This window comes from Primulina tabacum, chromosome 17, assembly GCF_025594145.1.
Source record: "Primulina tabacum isolate GXHZ01 chromosome 17, ASM2559414v2, whole genome shotgun sequence".
Lineage (NCBI taxonomy): Eukaryota > Viridiplantae > Streptophyta > Magnoliopsida > Lamiales > Gesneriaceae > Primulina > Primulina tabacum.
Genome location: NC_134566.1, coordinates 23,491,639 through 23,506,013, shown reverse-complemented (window position 1 = coordinate 23,506,013; position 14,375 = coordinate 23,491,639). Strand labels below are relative to the sequence as shown.

The following is a 14,375-nucleotide window of genomic DNA, read 5'->3' as shown; positions in this document are numbered from 1 at the left end:
TTTCAAAATTTGATTTAAAATCAGGATTTTGGCAAATTCAAATAAAAGAATCTGACAGATATAGAACTGCTTTTAATGTTCCAATAGGACATTATGAATGGACAGTAATGCTATTTGGCCTTAAAAATGCCCCTTCAGAATTTCAACAAATTATGAATGATATTTTTTATCATTATAGCAATTTTATAATTGTTTATATTGATGATATCTTAGTATTTTCAAATGATATTGAAATGCATTTTAAACATTTAGATATGTTTAAAAATATTATTATTCAAAATGGTCTTGTTATCTCAAAATCTAAAATGATTTTATTTCAAACCAATATTAGATTTCTTGGTCATATGATTGAGAAAGGAAAAATAATTCCTATACAAAGAAGTATAGAATTCGGTTCAAAATTTCCTAATATTATAACTGATAAAACTCAGTTACAGAGATTCTTAGGAAGTTTGAATTATATTTCTCCTTATATTAAAGATCTTACTAAAGATTCTGCTATGTTATATGATAGATTAAAGAAGAATCCTTTACCTTGGTCTGATAAACATACTAATGCTGTTAAAAATATTAAGGAAAAGGTTAAAAATCTTCCCTGTCTTATGTTTGCTAATCCCCAATGGGATAAAATAGTTGAAAATGATGCCTCAGATATAGGTTTTGGAGGAATCTTAAAACAGAAAGATCCCCAAACTAAACAAGAATATCTTATTAGATTTTATTCTGGGAAATGGAATAATACCCAGAAAAATTATTCCACAGTAGCAAAAGAAATTTTAGCTATTGTCAGATGTATTTTAAAATTTCAAGATGATTTATATAATCAAAAGTTTATTATAAAAACTGACTGCAAATCTGCAAAATTTATGTTTAATAAAGATTTTAAACATGATGTTTCTAAACAAATGTTTGCAAGATGGCAGGCTCATTTAGCTCCCTTTGATTTTGAAATCATTTATAAAAAAGGTGAAGATAATCATCTTCCTGATTTCTTAACTCGAGAATATTTATCCTAATATTTTTATCCACAGATATGACTTCTCGAGGAAGAGGAGAGTCCTCTTATAGAGGGCGAGGTGGTAGGGGAAAACCCCCTAATATCATTGCACAGCATGGTAAACAGAGGCTTATAGCCCAGAATTTATCTAGTTCATCAGCCAGTAATACTGAGCAAAATAATGAGTTATACAATGAGTTTCAAGAATTCTTGAAACAAAAACAGTGAAGTAATACAGATTCTCAATCTTCAGCATCATATGCTAATATCATCAAAGAAGATGATAATGATTCAGCTCTATATACAGAGACAAAACATCGTGAATTGATTCTTCTTATAGAAGAAAAAGATACCCAATGGAAAAAAACTCCATGGACTATCATGGAAAGATATTTTACCAATACATCATATGTATATGGTTCTTACAAACAAAGAGAATTTTATGAAAATCTTCTGTTATCTACAAAAAGTGTTGATATAACTCACTTTTTCAGTAATACTCAGCAGAAAGGAAGTTATAACTTCTCAAAGTTCATTATCAAGAAGATAATATCTATTGAAGAATGGGGTATATCTCCATTGGTTGAAAAAGAATTTTATTCTGAAAGTCATAAAATGAGTTTTAAATTAAATTTTTGGGATTACATTGAGAGTTTTAATAAAACTCTATTCTATGAAAATGAAAAAAGTAAACATACATGGTTTCTAAAGATTTGTGAAAATGTTTTTCATCGTCCTGTTCCAAATTGGTTCTTAATCTGGTGGAAGATATTTGGTCCATCTGCAAAGATTTTGCCAGAGGTTTTTATAAAACCCATGAATACTTGGTTAAATGTTTCCCCAAGTATTAAAAAATCATTCTCTGAACATTGGATTGATAGGAAGACTTTATGTCTATTTTTCATGGAATTTGGAATTCCTTGGATCTGAAAATGGCAACCAGAATTTGGATACACTGATGAAGGAATCCCTTGCATATGGCGAGTCAGTTCCACTAAATTTTGGGACAAATTATTGCGTGATGATCCAGAAACTGGAAAACTTTATGGTTATGACACTCTTCATCAAATGGAGGAGAAAATTCTATTATACCAAACAGAATTTCACAATCAACAAAAAAAAGAAAAAGCCTCTATGAGTCCATTCAAGATTCTTACTCAAAAATATTCTGAGATCTATTCAAAAGAAAAAATGATCGAGGTTTATATTGAAGAAATGAAAAAGGATCTTTTCAAAAATATTGGATGTTCTGATTCAAAGTCAGATAAATCTATGGCGTCTAAATCCAGCGAAAATCAATTCATACATCTAATGAAAATGCAAGATGCACAGGATCCAGAGGATGATACTCCTCAATTATCTCAAATTGATGACATCTTTGAAAATTTGAAGAAATCTTTAAAGGATAATATCAAAGATGATTAAAATCGTTGCAAGTGGAATCTCACTATTCAAAGTTGGTGGAATAACACATCATGGCATATCGTGACAAAAAGTGGGTGGCATATCACTTTTACTTTTTGAATATTGTAACCATGTTACTATTTGCTTTAATAAAGCATTTTACTATTTTTATTTAGAGATGGAATCCGGGGTTTGATGTCCGGCTTTTCTATCTATTTATAGGTTACTTCTGTGTCTTTAGTTGGACACGATCGAGTTTGCTCCCCTCTATTCTCTCTTGTAAAAATCCCTTCTGAAGTATATCAATAAAAGCTTGAAATTCTGATAACAACTTTGTAAGTTTATACTGTTTTTATTTTCTGTTTTTATTTACTGTTTTAAATTTTTATATTTCATAAGATTAGCCTGAATGACAGGCTAAAGTATTCGTGCTAAATTATTACCTTACTATGACATGATCTATATTTATTTGTTCTTGAGATCAGATTGAGATAATAAAAGATTTATTTAAATCTTTGAAATTTAATGATATAAGAGTCTTTTGTTAGAACATAAGGTAAAAAGATGAACCAGGAAATGGTAAACACAAGGTTTGAGTTTAACCAGGAAAAATAAATTCATGTTGTAGCCCTTCAGCCTGCTTAGCCGAGAAATGGCGTTTAAGGCGTTTATGGATGATTTTTTATGAATTTATGATTCTATGGGATCTCAGTAAAATCCTCTGTTGTTTAATTTCTTTGGTATATCTTTTATAAATCCTTTTATGTTTTGTAAAAGTTTCAAATATGAATCTTATATTCATTATTATTCTGGGATTTAAATTCTTCATTTTCTTAGCTCAGTATGAGTTGAAAATGGTATATAGGCTGGAAACCAATAACCTCCATATGTGTGAAAGCTACTAAGGAAAAGTTTGGTAAAACAATGACACGTATCATATTCCTCACTTTGATCACAAGCCTCAGAAATTTAAAAATATATATATTTAATAACTTATAAAAAAATGAAATAAATAAAATAAAAAAGAATATTCCGAGAATATTTTTTTTTTGAGTAAGATTTGAAGTATATGGGTTGGAGATGAATATTGTATTTGGTGCAGAAATTGCACTATTTTAGAGTAGAGTTGATTTAAAATAGAGTTTTGGGTTGAAGATAGCCTAATTGACAAACGGCAACATGGACACACAAAATGCTATTATTAGAAAAATACCACCAAAATTTCCTCTCCTAATACTTACTTTGCAATTGTGTGATTATGTTGCCCACAACTATTTGTTACTTGTCGGTGCCTCCCAGCCTGCCGCTTTGAGAACCACCAAAATTAACTACTACTACATATTTCATTTCTTAGTTCAACTTCTTTTGAATTATGGAACCCTAGAGGTTTATTTCTTGTTATCAAATTAAAATATTTAACACCTACTTGAAATCGTAGGACGATTCAGAATCAAGCCAATAAACATGATTTATTGGATTTGGTTCGATGTTATTTGTTTATTTTGTGATCTGAGGAGAAGATCGATACATTAGGCTCCAAATCCAAAATCTCGTAGCTTCAGTTTGGATGAAAAGATTTGGATTAGAGTAAGTATTTGAAAAGATAATTTAAAATGATTTCATGTTGGCACAATAACTCAAAACATAAGTATTCGGATATCTGAAATCCATTATTAAATGGCTTAGTCTAAACAAACCAAAGAAATTTGTTATTACATATTTGAAATTCTTTGCTTCACTCATCGACTCATACGCGTAGTAAATTTAGAACTTTGATGCTAGACGGCGTTTCAAACTTATGTTTTTGTAGTACCTCTTCTTGTTATCTTGATTTAATCCCTTCTTATTTTAATTTGTCAAATAATCCTTTATTTTCTAAAAATAAAATAAAATAAAATAAAATGACATGTTTCTTTTTCTTCTTTTTGACAAAGACGTGTTTCTTTTATTTTTTATTTTTTGGAAAATGATAGATTTTTTCAATCCCCTTGCGCCGAAAGTGGGGTGACACTAGCACATGCACAAGTAATGATTGAATCGACACTTTTGGTCACTTTGCGTTCTATTTGAAACTTTGTATTTACCAAATTTATTTATTATAACTTAGATGGAACTAATAGTTCCGTCGAATTTACAAGTTGTACACTTGTAAATATAGAAAATAGCAAAATAAAATATAATAAAATAATCTAATATTGAACATAGATAACAATAATATTTTAATATCATATGATAAATGACTTTAAGGCATAACATATTGTGAGCAATTGATTTAAAAATACTAAGAAAAACATTTCGCTTTTATTCCCTTTTTCGTATTTGCAAAACAAGGATCAGTAATTGCAGTTTACACCCCTCCCTCCACCACCAGAAGAGCAGCAGAGCTCGCATGTCTCTCTCCACAGATTCCATCAACAATCTCTAATTCAGCGTCGTCTGGATTTCTCCTTGATAAGTCTCGCGCGTAACTCCGCCGCGTCCTTCTCCTTGGCCTGGTTCTCGGGTCGGTAATTCCCGGTGACCGGGTCGGGCACCCATGAGATCTTACTCGGCTCTTCGGATCCTTTCTTCAACATGACGTTCGGACTAGCTCCGCTGTTGGAGACGCCACTCTGAGACACCGAGGCGTACCCTCTCCTGCGGGATTCACACAGATCCATTCAACAATCTCGAACTCGAAATCAATATAGAAAAAAAAGAAAGAGATTTACCAGGTTACAGCAGGTGAGATTTTGCTGGTGGCAAAATCAGAGACCTTCTTAGCGGTGGCGAAAGAGCGAGCCATTGAGAGTTATTGCAATTTTTATCGAATGGGGAGAAAAATTTCTGCGGCGGCGGTGGACGGGGAATGAATGAATCTCTTCGATGTGGAGTTTAGAGGGAGGAGATGGCCTTATTTATAGGAGAGGCAAATTCAAATAAATAAAACAAAAAACGGGCCGGGTCAAAATACTGGTCTTGTGCTTGAGCAAGGTGTCCACGAAGCTGTACAATTGGCAAATTACAATTTATGTGTGATTTCAATAATCTTCTACACAATTAACCTGCTCTCTAAATCATACATGATACCTTATGAATAGGCTTATCATGATCATGCCCAAACCAGATTTTGGATCTTCGGCCAATTCTTATCCAAAGTAGGTGGCTCATTACGAGTCCAGGTATTCTCCTATAAAAACCAGGTTTGAGCGTTCAATTCATTCATTCACTATATTGACTTTCTGCAGCATCCTTAGCTGCTCTCTCATTATATTCTCAGTCTCTTACTTAAGCGTCGGAGGGGCTACGCCAGGACACTTTCTCGGCTCCCTTCTAACGGTCCCCTTCGTGATTTAAGGTTTAGAGTAAATTCGAGGCCTGCATTCGAATTGCTATCACCTGCTGGAACCGAACCTTAAATTCTCAGTGAGTATTAATATATAACACGTATCTGATTTATTTTATACAAAAAAAATTTGAGAGACGGATATTCTATTTGTGTCGGTCATGAAAAAATATTGATTTTTATATCAAAATATTATTTATTATTGTAAATATGAGCATGATTGACCCGACTCATGGATAAAGATCCGCTAAACTCTTATCACAAAATAACTACTAGTTATCCTATTGGGATTCAAATTTAAACAATTTTTAGATCGATAATAACGAGATTATATTAATATGTTACAAAAGTGAGAGAACTTTATCCATGTGTTTCAAAATATCAACTAAATGATTCTCCATTTACATGTAGAAAATATATACGATTTCTCGATGAGATTAATTTATGTGTAATTGATTGCTGCCACAATTTTAAAGAGCGAAATCGAATTATTTGGCATGTTTGGTGCGATGTGGTTATTGTATGATTTGTGGTACAAAATAACGGCTTTAGTGGCGTGTGGGTGGCCTCTGAGCACGCATAAGCGCTACGCGTTCCTTGAGCTGTCAAACAGGTACGTTCTACCTGTTTTTTGACGGTTTGAAAATTCCTGAACTCAACCTAATTTAAATGAATAGATTTCTTGTGAGACGGTCTCATAAATCTTTATCTATGAGACGGATCATCCCTAACGATATTCACAATAAAAACTCTTAACATAAAAAAGTAATAATTTTTCATGGATGATCCAAGATATTCGTCTTACAATTTTAACTACAAAAATATTTAAATTTTTTTAAATCCGAATCTTTCCCACCACGGATTGACCTGTCTAGGCCTGTGACCTACACAGGCTGGCCCATGGAATTCCACTTAATTTGATTGTCGGGTTGGGCCAATCCGCCGTGCTCAATTCTTATTGATGGCTCTAATCAGTCTCACACAATCATGCATGTAGGTCATAGTTGGTGTTAATTACCAAATCTTGTAATTTAATAAAAGGAATTGGATTTTAGAAAAAAAAAAATTTATAGGTAAAATGATTTGAAAATGTAAAGCTATGGGTTTTTGAATCAGTGGAGTTCTAGAGCCACAAGGTCCAAACAAGTGGGACGTATTTCGATGCTGAATACAAATGCATAACAGATCGAATGACGGCATGTTTGTATTACTTTTGAGATTAGGAATAATGATTTAAAAGTAACAAACTGAAAGAGTGAAAAAATATATTAAAAACAAAATAAACTTTGTCCAAAGATTTAAAAACACAAAAAAAAAACGATCAAAATAAATAAGCAGATAAAAGTTATAAATATTTATCAGATACAAAAGAAAGACTTGTGTTTGGGGATAAACATTTGAAATCAATGGATTTCAATTATATTTTTATTGTTCACAATAAAATAATAGATCAAATTTTAAATATATATTACTTGTTTACATATTATTAGTAAAAAGAAGAATGTATTTGAAATGATACCATTATTGAGTTAACTTGAAATATGTTGTAATTAATATGAAATACTATATAAATATGTAATAGTTAATTTGAAGTTGATGATTTTACTTTTCTAAACAATAAAAATACATTTGAATTCTATAAATTTGAAATTCATCAATCCAAACACAACATAAAATGCACGCCGAAAAATGAAACAAATTTATTTTATATATATTTATATATATATAATAAAGTGGTCGGAAAAAAGATGAATTGATAATGTTAAGTAGTATTTGGATTTATCGATCTCGATCAATGACATTGTCGTTGATTTCAAACTTGTGTCGTATAGAATAATTTCAACTCATTCCTTCATATACAACTTTACAGAACTAACTATCTTTATCTAGAGTTGTGAGACGATGTCACAAATATTTATCTGTGAGACGGGTCAACTCTACCGATATTCACAATAAAAAGTAATATTCTTAGCATAAAAAGTAATATTTTTTCATGGATGACTCAAATAAGAGATTCATCTCACAAAATACGACCCGTAAAACCGTCTCACACAAGTTTTTGTCCTTTATCTATCTATACTTTTAAATTTTTAAATGATTATATCTAGGAAAAAAGATGGATTGATAATGTTAAGTTGCATTTGGATTTATTGATCTCGAGCAATGACATTGTCATTGATTTCAAACTTGTGTCGATAATTTCAACTCATTCCTTCAAATACAATATTACAGAACTAATTATCTTTATCTATATATATTTTTAAATTTTAAACGATTATATCTAGAAATTAATTTGATAAAATCACAATAAAAATTGTAAATATATCGTCGTACCCCATTTGGTACAAAACAAAACATCATACCCAAAAATATGTCCACCCAAATATCTCTCAACTTGCCGCACAATTTTTGTTTGTTTAATGAAATTATAAATTTTATATAACTAATCAACCAGGCATGTAATCTTTTCCAACACTAAAAAAAGAGGACATGACAGTCAAAGAACCATTCGAGATAATCCAAAAAAAGCAAGAACCTTTCACTAGTTTTGGAAGTTGTTAGTAGAGAAAATGATATTTAGAAAAATGAATTTGATGAATTATTATTTTTTAAATAATTTTTTCGGATGTATTTGAAATATGATAAGTGTTATAAACCATAAAATTCACTACAAGAAGTTTGTCATTCAACAACACACATACGACAACGATTTTTCGCTAAAACCGTTGTCTTCTATTTTCTACAACGGTTTTTTAGAAAATCGTTGTCGTATAGCATTTTTTAAAGCAAAAGACAACGGTTTTTAGAAAACAGTTGTCTTTTGGGGGGTCAAAGACAACGGTTTTCTAAACACCGTTGTCTTTGAGAGTTTTTTAGGGTCAACGACAACGGTTCTATAAACTGTTGTCTATTAGCATGTTTTTTTGGACAATCGACAACGGTTTTCTAAAAACCGTTGTCTTTGAGCGGTTTTTTAGGGTCAACGACAACGGTTTTATAAACTGTTGTCTATTAGCGTGTTTTTTTGGACAATCGACAACGGTTTTAGAAAATCGTTGTCAATTAGCATGTTTTTTGGATAAACAAAAATAGTTCTATTAAACTGTTGTTATATTTCGCGACGGTTTTAGCAAAATCGTCGCGAAATTTAATGACGATTTCTTAAAACCGTCGCAATTCTTAAATTAGCGACGGTTTACTTAAAATCGTCGCTAAATTTAGCGATGATTTTAAGCTAAACCATCGCATATTTTAAATTAGCGATGGTTTATTCAAAACCATCGCTAATTGCGACAAATTAATATAAAACCGTCGTCAATAGCGACAATGTATGACTAAACCGTCGCTATTAGCGACGGTTTATAAAATCACCGTCGCTATTAATCAAAAAGTGTCGCAACTTGTCTATAAATACCCGCGTTTTCAATCAATTTTGCTCCACACCACTTCACAACACTAAAAAATTTTCTCTTAGATGATTTTAGTTTCGATTTAGGGTAACTTTTTTCGCTTCAATTTATTGTAAATTTTTAAGTGTTAATTAAGATCATGAATGTTGTTAGCATAGTCAGATTGTAAGTTTTTTTTTAGATTTATTAATTTATTAAAGTAATTTTTTTTATTTTACTTAAAAAATTAGCGACGGACATCATGACAAACCGTCGCTAAAAGTAGCGACGGACTCTATGGAAAATCCGTCGCTAATTTTAGCGACAATTTATTTAACCGTCGCTAATTAGCGACTGTTTGCATGGTTTCCGTCGTTAATTTTAGCGACGATTTGTCATTAACCGTCGCTACGTCGCTAATGTCAAAAATATGTTCGCAAATATTAGCAACGACAATGGTTTTAAACCGTTGTCGTTGAACGTATTTTCAACAACACCCTCAGTTACAACAGTTTTTAAACGGCCTACAACAACGGATAAATTTATAACACTCCCCTTAGATGATTATTTGCACAAACAATCGATTTGGCAAGATTGATGATTATAAACTTCATCGGGATTCAATGTTGTCTCGTTAAAACTTTTTCAGTAAAACTCATTTGGAAAAATCCGAACGAAAGAAAAAAAATACATCAATAGATACTTTCTTTGGATGTCTTCCCGCGATAGATGTACCTCATTAAAACCTTGCTATGAAAATCCCAGTGGGAAAAATCACAGTGAAACAAAAAAAGCATGACATCTCTCGCTAATTGTTAATTGTCCAGTAAAAGCCTTATCATGCAAAGCCACGTGAGAAAAATAGTATACGAGAAAAAAAGAGTACAACTTCGACTGCTCCCCCTACTGCAGACATCACTTGAAATCTTCAACTCCTCATATTCCGAACTTGTACAAACTGTGAGAACCAAATTCCCAGCAGCTAACAATTCCAGCAACAGTCAATAATTCAGAAGATGATATTTTCCAGCAGAAGCTGGTATCTTTCCAGCAGATTAGAATTCAGCAGACAAAATCCAACAGCAGAAGAGCGAATTCCAGCAGACAGTTACTGATGCAGCTTAGACTTGTAACTGCAGCATTAACATGGAATAAAGGCTGTTAATGGCAGATTATGGTCATTAATAGGGAGGCTAACAGTCAGATTTTGGCCTATAAATAACACCCTCAAGTCTCTGAAATGGCTTACACAAGCTTTGAGATTATCACTTAAATTTCGAGTTAAGAGAGAATGCCTTTTTCAAGCAGTAAAATCCAGTAGCGAGAGCAGCCAAATTCCAGTAGACTTCAACCGAAACTTTATAGCAAATCACTGTAAGTGGGCTTATATATAAATATCTTGAAATCCGTTTGATAATTCTGTTTTAAAGTTCAGTTTTTGTATGTTTGATTTCTGATATATGATTTGAAGCACTGAAACTCCCTAGTGAACTAATGGTAGGAATATATATTCTGAACATTTCTGAATTCTGATTCTGATTCTGATTCTGGCCTCATCCCTTAGAGGAGAGAACATATAGGGGACTGATATCAGTTTAGCCATGAAATTCACTAACGTGCTCAGTGCTTATTAATTCTGATTTTTGATCTGAAACATGTAAATTATGAATTCTGATTTCTGTTATGAAAATACGAGTCTTCTGTATATTATTGTATTACTGTTTCTGTTGAAAACGATTTCGAAAACTGGGAGTTATTCCCGCCCCTGCTTACTGAGTGACAATCATATCACTCAACCAACAAACATATCTCAGATAAGGACGAGGAAGAAATATTAGAAGAAAAAGAGCAGATCCAATTCTGGGGCTAGTGAAGAAGATTATTATTCTCAGTTTATGTTATGTTAATTCCGCTGTATCTGTTAAGACAATGTTATGTCTGGTTTTACATTTCCGCTGTAAAACATCAGTATTCGAGTTGTAACAGACAATTGATTTATTTCGTATTATGAATAAAAGACTGGTTTCTGAATTATGTACTCTGAGGCTTGTTGTTTTCGAATGTAAATTTGAGAGCAACGCCGGTGTCAACCAACCCCCGTCTCGGGGCGTGACATTGAAGTGGTATCAGAGCAAACCAGGTTTCATAATCTGGGGAGGAGGAACTAAAAATAATAAGTTCTAATAGACTTCTAAAAATACGTTCTGAAAATTTCGGGGATAGACTACTGAAAATAAGCTACTGTAATAGACTACTGAAATGATAGACTGAATACGTACAGTTAGGAAAATCAGTAGGGAAACAAAGCAGTAGACCAGTAGATCTGAAACCAGAACCAGTAGATGGAAATCAGAACCAGTAGATGGAAACCAGTAGTATCAAACCAGTAGCCGAAATCAGAACCAGTAGATGGAAAACAGTAGATCTGAATGCATAAGACTGGGTCAGTAGACTCGGAATGCAGCAGATTAGTTCTAATAGTGCTGGAAAGCTGCAGACAATGCTGGAAAAGCAGCAGACTGATTGCAGTAGCATCAAAATTGCAGTAGACAGTGGATTCCAGCAAGCGAATGCAGTAGACCTTGCAAATGGCATGGAAGTTGAGGTGTTTTTCGCGCAAACTTCAAACGGCCATAACTTTTGATCCAGGAGGAATTTTTACTATTAAAAGTAGGCGTTGGAAAGCTCTTGACGAGGAGAACCTAATCTAGAACCACTCAATCGTTCTAGCACTGTCAACGAACCCCAAAATCCATCGATTAGATAGTGATATCGTCATTTCCGTGAAATTTCCCAAATTTTTGAAACTTTGAGGAATTTTCATTTCCAAATGGCTTAGTATTTTTGCACCAAACTTGGCACCATTCATGTTCTTGATGTCAAGAATTTTTAGTAAATTTTTCACGTAATTCTGAGACCGAAAATTTTTGAGCTAGTTCTTCTGTTAATTGTATAGGCAGTACTGATTCTGTTCATTCCAGTATTTGTCTATAACTCGACCTATATTCTTGAGATCATTTCTGAACCTTTACCCTTATGTTTTCGATGTAGGATATGACTGACCAAAATAGCTATATTAAGAGCTTAGAGAGGAAGCTAGAGAAGCTCAAGGAACATAACTATTGTCTAGAGCTGGACAAAGATGAATTAGAGCGGCGAACAGAACACTTGAGAAGTGATGTTCAACGTTATGCTCATTATCTGCATGAAGCAGAAGAGTGGAATAGGAAGGCTCAAGAAGAGTTTGAAACCTCCCAAGAGACTGTCGCAGAATTCATCGAGTTACGTGATACACTAGTTGAGAAGATCCAAGTACTTAAGGATCAGAATCAGCAACTTGTGCATCAGCATAATCAGTATTGTGGGCAGACGGATGCTCAGATTCATGAGTTGCAAGACACTGTTGAAGTTCTTAGCGACCAGAATGCATTTCTGCATGGTCATATTGAACATCTAGAAGCAGTAATAGCCAACCATGAAGATGAACCCGAGGAGGATCTCGAAGAAGAAGAAGAAGTTGAAGAGGATCATATGGATTTAGATTTAGGAGAAGTGATAGATTAGAACATCAGTAGTAGTTCTTTGTAATAACACTTGTCCCATTTGCATTTCTTTTTTCATTTTGAAGTTCAGTTGTAATTGAACTTTCTTGGGAAATCAATAAAAGTTATTTTTATCCATTGGTTTCATATTTAATTTTTGGAGCAATTACTCACTCATTGTGATTCCTTTGTTTAGTATCTATTCTGTCATCAACCTTAGAACTTTCATAATTGTAGGAAATGGACGGAAGATCAGTGAGAAACAACCGCAACCCTCGTTACAACAATCGTAACAACAACCGTAATGACGAAGAGGCACAACAACCCCAACAGCAACCACCAGCAGTTGGCCTCAGTCAAGTGGATTTGATGGCTATAGCCACGATTGTGGCAACCACGCTACAAGGGTTGGGCAACCCTAATGCTAACCAGCCACCGCCACCACCTCCAACTCAGAATGGGACGAAACAGCACTATAAGGCTCTCCGAAGAGCAAGAGTTCCAAACTTCGATGGAAGCTCCGATCCTGAGGTCGGACAAAATTGGATAAAGGAGATGGAGAATCATCTTCGGCTACTTGAGGTTCCACAAGGGATCAAAGTAGATGTGATTACACCTTTTCTTGTAGACAAAGCAGCCAAATGGTGGGAAGGAGTCTCACCAGCTATGGTAAGGGCGGGACCTATCACTTGGCAAAGGTTCCGAGAGGCATTTTTGAAGCAGTACTTCCCGACAGCAGTCCGAGTGCAGAAGCTGTTAGAATTTGAAAGCTTGATTCAAGAACCAAACATGACAGTGGTAGAGTATTCATTTAAGTTCCACTCATTGGGAACTTACTCCCCAACCATCATGGGAGACGAGGCCTTGAAGATGCATCGCTTCAAGAAGGGATTGAACAGCCGTATTCAATCTGCCCTTGCCGTTATCGAGCCCAATAGTTTTGATGAATTGATGGGAGCTGCCATCAGGGCTGAGAATGACATTAAGATGCGTGAAGGTGAGAACAAACTCAAACGTCCTCAGCCAAGCCAGTACCAACCGGGCCAGCAATTCAAGAGGCCTAGGTTTTCAAGCAACCAATTTACCAGTGCTCCATCCAAAGGAACCACTTCTTCTCAATCAAACAAAGAAGGAGTCAAGTGCAAAACTTGCGGATTTACACACACTGGTGAATGTCGTAGGAATTCTGGAGCTTGTTTCCGTTGTGGAAAGATGGACCATCGTATTGCTCAATGTCCTCTTCCAGATCCAAGGAACGGACCAGCAGGAAGAACAACTCCAAACAAGCCTAAGGAGAACAAGCCAAATGCTCGAGTTTATGCTATCACTCAAGAAGAGGCCGACAACTCAAATGATGTCGTAGCTGGTACCATTCTAATCAATAATATACCTGCTTATGTGTTATTTGATTGTGTTGCTACGCATTCATTCATGTCTAAGAGATTTGCGAAGAATTTAGGAGCTAAGCCTGATAACTTAGAAGAACCATATAGAGTAGCAACTCTTGCAAATCGAATTTTAGAAACTCGCACTCTATATCGGGATATTGGTGTTCTCATAGATAATCAGAGTTTCAAGGCAGACTTAATTCAACTAAACATGGTGGAATTTGATGTAATTCTTGGAATGGATTGGTTAGCCAAGAATCATGCTTTAGTAGACTGTCATGGAAAGACGGTAACCATCCAAACTCCACGCCAAGAGAAACTCCTATTTCA

General features: G+C 34.0%; 1 long non-coding RNA gene across 1 annotated transcript; it reads right to left on the bottom strand.

Moving 5' to 3' along the window:
- Nucleotides 1-4,601: 4,601 nt before the first annotated feature.
- Nucleotides 4,602-5,487, bottom strand: LOC142531098 (uncharacterized). Its single transcript, XR_012816205.1, has 2 exons — nt 5,113-5,487; nt 4,602-5,038 (listed from the first exon to the last, which is right to left on the bottom strand). It is a non-coding gene; the product is annotated as an uncharacterized LOC142531098 (long non-coding RNA).
- Nucleotides 5,488-14,375: the final 8,888 nt, after the last annotated feature.